General features: G+C 46.2%; 1 long non-coding RNA gene across 1 annotated transcript; it reads left to right on the forward strand.

Moving 5' to 3' along the window:
• The first annotated feature begins 4,343 nt into the window (after positions 1 to 4,343).
• Positions 4,344 to 6,040, forward strand: LOC101177598. Its single transcript, XR_001113868.2, has 3 exons — positions 4,344 to 4,556; positions 4,761 to 5,095; positions 5,895 to 6,040. It is a non-coding gene; the product is annotated as an uncharacterized LOC101177598 (long non-coding RNA).
• The last annotated feature ends 686 nt before the right edge of the window (positions 6,041 to 6,726 follow it).

Below are 6,726 nucleotides of genomic sequence, written 5' to 3' on the forward strand. Positions count from 1 at the left end.
CTAAAAAATGTGGACACATGGAGGTAGAGAGTGGAAAAATAGATAACATAGAATGGAAAGAGTGGAGGGAGGGGGGATGATGAAGAGAAGTCAGTGGAAGGGTGCAAACATACAGTAAGATACAAGGAATAAATTCAATGTCTGATAGCAGAGTAGGGTGAATATACTTAAGAAAAATATACTTGGGTGAGGGATACCCTAATACCCTGACTTGACACTAAGCATTAAATACATGCAACCAAATTTATCCTGTATCCCCTAAACTGGTACAAGTACAAATATCTCACACCTGTAATCCAAGGTACTCAGGAGGCTGAGGCAGGAGGATTGGTTGGGTCCAGGAGTTCAAGACCAACTTGGGCAACTCTGTCTCTAGAAAAGAAAAAAAAAACTGTGCATTTCATTTCGACCACAAACGCATGTTCCAACTATCTTTAGTTACCTCTAGTAACCTCGTTGAATAGGTATCACCAGCTATCCATAGTATTAGCTGATTATTATAACAAGAAACCAGAGGTTAGAGTGGTAAATCATGATTTTTCAGATTCGTGCCTTCAAATATTTTTTCTTTTTCTTTTTTTTGAGGTGGAGTCTCGCTCTGTGGCCCAGGCTGGAGTGCAGTGGCGCGATCTGGGCTCACTGCAAGCTCTGCCTCCCAGGTTCACGCCATTCTCCTGCCTCAGCCTCCCGAGTAGCTGGGACTACAGGTGCCTGCCACCACGTCCCGCTAATTTTTTTTGTATTTTTTTTAGTAGAGACGGGGTTTCACCGTGTGAGCCAGGATGGTCTCGATCTTCTGACCTCGTGATCCGCCCGCCTCGGCCTCCCAAAATGCTGGGATTACAGGCGTGAGCCACCGCGCCCGGCCGCCTTCAAATATTTTTTCTAATTACTTCTACTTAATTCAAATTTACTAGCGACCTACATACCACCAGATATCTGTAGTACAAACTCATTTTATCAATGAAAGATAAGAATTTTGTCTTGTTGAGGATTGCTTTCCAGGTTCCAGGCTTCTCTGAGGTTTCCTAGTTATTTCTAGTTATCTCCAGTTCAATAGTTACCATGTACTCCTGCTTATATAGAACTAACTCGTTATGCTAACAAGAAATAAGAAGTTGGTTATAGGAAGACGTTGTTCTCCACTCTCTGGCTTTATCTGTTATTGACATTTTACAGGTGTGACATTATTGAGTCACAGAGACGTTAAATAACCTGGTCAAAGTCACCCACTTGGGAATGTCCAGCACTGGGATTTGAACCTATCTTGAGTACTATCCGTGATACAGAGGATGTTTGTTATCGTGCTATATGCTATAATTTTCTTTTGTAATTAGTAGCTGTAATTATTGCTATTTAACTAGTTTCCTGTGTTCAAGCAGTTATCTCTAGGACTAACTGATTCCAACAACAGGCAAAAATGTAGTGTTGAGGAGAATGGTTAACTTCCTGAATTCAACCACTTTTCTTCAGCATCCTGGTTTAAACTTGTTATTCTAGATATCCTCATTTACCCCTTGGTTACTAATGAGGGAGGTACTACTAGATATCTACGGCACTAATTCGATATTCAAACAAGTGAAGGAAATTTTGAGCTGAATGATGTTTTATTTCTGTATATCTCTAGTTAACTAATTACAAAAGAATAATAATTATAGTGTAATAGCAAATGTTATTGAGCACATCCTCTGTGTCAGGGATGGTACTGAGGATGGGTTCAAATCTCATCTTTGGACATTTTCCAGATGAGTGACTTTGAGCAGGGTACTTAACATCCAGGTGACTCAATAACACCACCTATAAAATGACAATAATAGCACATCAATATGTACCGGTTTGTTAAGAGGATTACATGTGTTAATATAAACAAATCACTTAGATCATTGCCTAGAACACAGTAAGAACCAGGTAAGTGTGAGCTACCATTAGTATCATCTCAATTAATCTCCACAACAGCTCCATGAGGTAGGTATTATTATAACTGGTTTTACAGATGAGAAAAATGAAGCACAGGGAGAAAAAAACCACTCCCCAGGTTAGCTAGCTAGCAAATGTAAAGCAAAGCCATGATTCTGATGCCAGCAGTCTTACTCCAGGGTCCCTGCCCTCATAAATCTAGGACATCAAACTCATCATTTGGGCCTGTTTTTGCTTGGATGATGCTCAATTACGTACAAAACATTTGCAAGAAGTGAACCAATTTAACTAAAAATTTTAAGTGAATACTAATTGATTGGTGCCCTGGTAGGTAACACTCACCGAAGGGGCACAGAAATGACTACTGAAGCTTAGAAAGCACTGAAGGAAGTCATGTTAATCTCTCAGACACCACACGACTCCAATTCTGACAGATGTCCTAGCTGGGCTAAGGCACATCATGATTAAAATCATTGTAGGTCTCTCATATAGTAACGGATCCCAGGCCAAAATTCATTACAGGGTGACTGGCCACGAGAAGGGTGAGGTCTGCACAACCCTGCAAGAGGCAGCCTGAGGAGGAGACGTCTTGGTTAATGTCAGGGAGAGTCTGTGGGGGTGAAACTCCTTGACAGCTTTTTCAGAGTGAATTGGTCAACCAACCATCTTGTAGCTGGTTTCCTATCTATCCTCCTGGAACAGGAGAAAGGAGAGACTTATCTGTCTAGCACAGTGGGCGAAGTGAGTGGGTGTACCTTTATGGGCCTATGAAAATGGTTTATTTTATTAAATGGGTCTGATGGCAATGGTGTTTATCATGGTAAAAAAAAAAGGATAAATAATCCCAATATTCAGGAAACCAACTCATTCCAATGAACAATTCTTATTTATTTATTTATTTATTTATTTTTATTTATTTTTTTAGAGCCAGGGTTTCATTGAGTCGCCCACGCTGGAGTGCAGTGGTGTGATCATAGCTCACTGCAGCCTCCAATGCCTGGGGTTAAGCGATCCCCCCACCTCAGCCTCCTTACTAGCTTGGACGACAGTGCATGACAGACACCATGCCCAACTATTTTGTTTTTAATTTTTTTAGAGATGGGTTTTTTTCTATTTTGCTCAGGTTGGTCTCAAACTCCTGGTCTCAAGTGATTCTCCCGCCGAAGCCACAGGAGTAGCTAGTATTTACAGGCACGCACAACCGGGCCCAGAATGTCCGGGGGCACGATTTTTTCATTTTTAAATTTTGAAATACAGGGTCTCGCTCTGTCGCCCAGGCTGGAGTGCAGTGGCTGGAGTGCAGTGGCGTTATCATAGTTCACTATAACCCACACCCTGCATCGTCCTGAGGCACACTTCTTAAGGGAAAAACATAACAGGTCCCAATCGGCCCTGGCTCTTTTTTATTTGACATTTATCAGTAGGGAGCAAAAGGTCAGAATGATAGTTCTAGACAAAGAGTGGGAAAGGAGAAGCAGGAGGAGGAGGGTGGGTAACAGAAGGGGGTGAGGATGGAGGGAAGACGGGAGCTAACCCAAGTCCCCAGCGCCTGCCCAGCACAGTGAACACTGGCACTTCTGCAGAGGGCTTGCAACCTAAGGCGCCAGAGCCCAGCATAGCTTAGCAGACATTGCATGCTCCACAGTCGCGTCTAGCGCCAAAGGAAGGGCCACTTGCAGTGTAAGCCTTCTGGGATGCACTAAACACCAGGCAGGGTTCTACGTGTACTCTGACGTGGAGTACCCGGAGCTTTTGCAAGGGGCGTGTTAGGTTTCTTGCAGCTTGCACCTGAGCATCCAGAGTGCACTGCAAATCCCAGCCCCAAACTTCCGCTTCTACAGATCTCCTGGATAGCGTGGCACACTCAACTTTCTGGACATTGCTGCAAAAACCTAGCATGCAGCCTCTGACTTCATCATTTCATCTTAATTACGGTCCGATTCGCGGACTTTGGGTGGGAACAGACCAGAACTAGAGAGACTCATCCATTAGTTACTAACTACCCAGAGGGGAGGGCGGTGCTGGCAGTCCAAATTGCAAGGTGCGCTGCCTTCAGTGTGCGGCGTCTTCGCCCTGAGGAAGCATTAAGCCGGCCCGCCTGCTTCCAGGACCACACGGAAACGTGTTCTGCAAACTTCCTCCAAGGGCTCGGGGGCTAGATTGGGTCTCGCTCCTCTGCCTCTACCCCTGCCTCGATTTCGACTCGCGCCAGACAGCTCAGCCCCTTCCTCTAGCAGTCACCCTGCCCGGAGTGGGAGTGGTCAACGAAGCTGCAAAATGGATCGCAGGTCCCCACACACGCCCGACCCCTCCCCGCGCCCTGACCACGAACGCGTCCCTGACTTAACGGCCACACTCGGGCCTTGAGCGCCTGCCAGCAGGGCCTTCCGCCACACACACAGACACCGCAAGCAGCGGCGACGAGGGCAAGAGCCCACTCCCCGCCACGTGCAGGCGTCGGACCCAAAGTCCACGCGCCGGAACTCAGAGCAGGAGCCGAAGGAGCCCAGCGCAGAATCCGTGGAGGCGCACGGCTTCATCCACCGCGCTCCCAGATGGGGTTCCAGCCCAGATAGGCCACGAAGACACAGGCGACCCCGGCCTGGGTTTCCTGTTCCATGAGATCCAGGAAGGCGACAGTCAGTGCTTGTATGGGGACCTGGACCGGTGCTTTGGGGAACTCTCGGAAGGGAACTTTCCCGGAGAGGGGGGCGTGGACCTTACGCTGCTGCGCCTCCTCTCTCAGGTCGCGGTTCTGTGCTGCCCTGTGCCCGTGCCAAACGCCCTGATCTCTCTCTGTCTCTTTCCTCTCTCAATCTCTCCTTGCCTTTCCTCCTTTCCAGATGCGAAGGCTGTAGGGACTTTGGTGATTGAAGCTGGAGGAGACGATGAGAAGAAAATACGGTCCAAACCCGAGCAGGGAGCTGGAGCAGCAGAAGAAAGTCACTTCTGTGCGGGAGCTGCCGACCCCACGATCAAGGAGAACCAGAAGCGCGGCGGTGGCGACCAGGAGCCCTCGCAGCAGCAGCCTGAGGCTTCCAGCCCAGGGCTCCTCCGCGGAGGAGCCACAACCCCAATATTAGCGGCGTCTCTTCAGCCCCAGTGCGTTCAGCAGGTTGCACCTGAAGGAGCTAGACAGCATTTTCCCACGCTCTGAATATCCCGACGTGTTTGCTCGGTAAGCGGCTTGCTCTGGAGCTACCCAGTTCCCAGGACTCTGGGGCTCTTCCCTGGACGCCTTTGGCTCTACCCATGTCTCTTTACCACCCTCCAGTGCCAAGAGCTATTTACCGGGCTCAAGGCCACTGGCTCAGGGCCGCTCTTGAGCTGTGGAATGCGGGCGATAGCAACTGGGCATCAAGGTATTTTTCATGCAGTATAGAAATGAATCAAGTTAAATATTTGCATTAAAATTATTAATCTTCGGGCTGGTGCTGTGGCTCGTGCCTGTAATCCCAGCGCTCTGGGAGGACAAGTCAGGAGGATCGCTGGAGTCCAGGCGTTCAGGACCAGGCTGACCAATGTAGTGAGACTTCATCTCTACAAAAAATTTTGTAAAATTAGCTGGGCATATTAGCAGCACGCACCCATAATCCAAGGTACTCTGGAGGATCGCTTGAGCCTGGCGTTCAAGGCTTCAGTGAACTGTGATCCGGCCACTGCCCTCCAGCCTGTGCTACAGAGCTAGACCCTGTCTCTAAAATTAGATACATAGATAAATTACATGAATAGATGACAGATAGATAGAGATAGAAAAATCTTGAATCCTGAGTGTTTTAGTCCTCTCTGAAATTCTGCACACAAAGGAAAACTATCCCCTACCTAATGCAAGCCTGGGGCTATTTTTAGGTATCACAGAAAAATGTGCAGGAGCAGTTGGGAGGATAGACATTTTCAAACCGGTGTGAAATGTTCATAGGTATATTTCATTTCATGCACAATTCCAAATACTGAATTTTTATAGTTTTCTTTCCCAGAAAGCAGCTGGCAATATGCATAGATGTGAGTGAAGCCGAAGTGGAAGCCAGTAAGCCCGATGAAAGCAATTGGTCAGAGGAGCCACTCTCTGAAACCTGCCTCAGTCCTTGAATACGTTTGTCCTACACATTCTCCAATTGGCCTGTTTTTGTTGCCTTTTCTATGTTTGCCAAGTGAGTTTTGAACTTTAGCGGGGGAATAATGGGATACATAAACCTTAGCCTATGGAAATTTCCCATTACCAGAGGGAATATGCTTTCTAATGCGAAACAGAACTAAACTGTTACTTCTATTTCCTGTACAAGATTAAGTATAAATAAGGTTCCATTCCTTCTAACAATGGTATCCTTTAGAGAACACTTCTGTGTGGAGTTATGTTGGGACTGAGTCTGACTTGAGGAGTTTGCAAATTAATGCACCAAGGAGCCATATTGTGAGAAGGTTCAACTGTATTTAAAATATTTAAACCAGGCTATGTTCTTAGCTAAATGACCAAATTTATAAATATTCAGGCATTGGGGTAAGGGAATAAGTTACATACAGAAAGAACACATTATATGAGTAATTAATGTATGTTTAGTTTCACTGAGACAGATGGGGAGGACATAGCTTAAAAGTCCAAGTGCCTGGTGATCCTGCTGTCGTTTTTAAGGGTCTGATGAAGCCATGTAGAAAGTGGCAGCCCGAAATTTTTATTTTCTCCAATACTTTTATTTGTAAGCTGTAATACACTGCTAATATACTCGAATTACAGTGGGGGTGTGGGGGGGCAGGTTTGCAAACAGGAAATTTGTTTAAAAATTGGAATAAAAAAGAACAATTTTGAAAAAG

Source organism: Nomascus leucogenys, chromosome X (genome assembly GCF_006542625.1).
Source record: "Nomascus leucogenys isolate Asia chromosome X, Asia_NLE_v1, whole genome shotgun sequence".
Classification (NCBI taxonomy): domain Eukaryota; kingdom Metazoa; phylum Chordata; class Mammalia; order Primates; family Hylobatidae; genus Nomascus; species Nomascus leucogenys.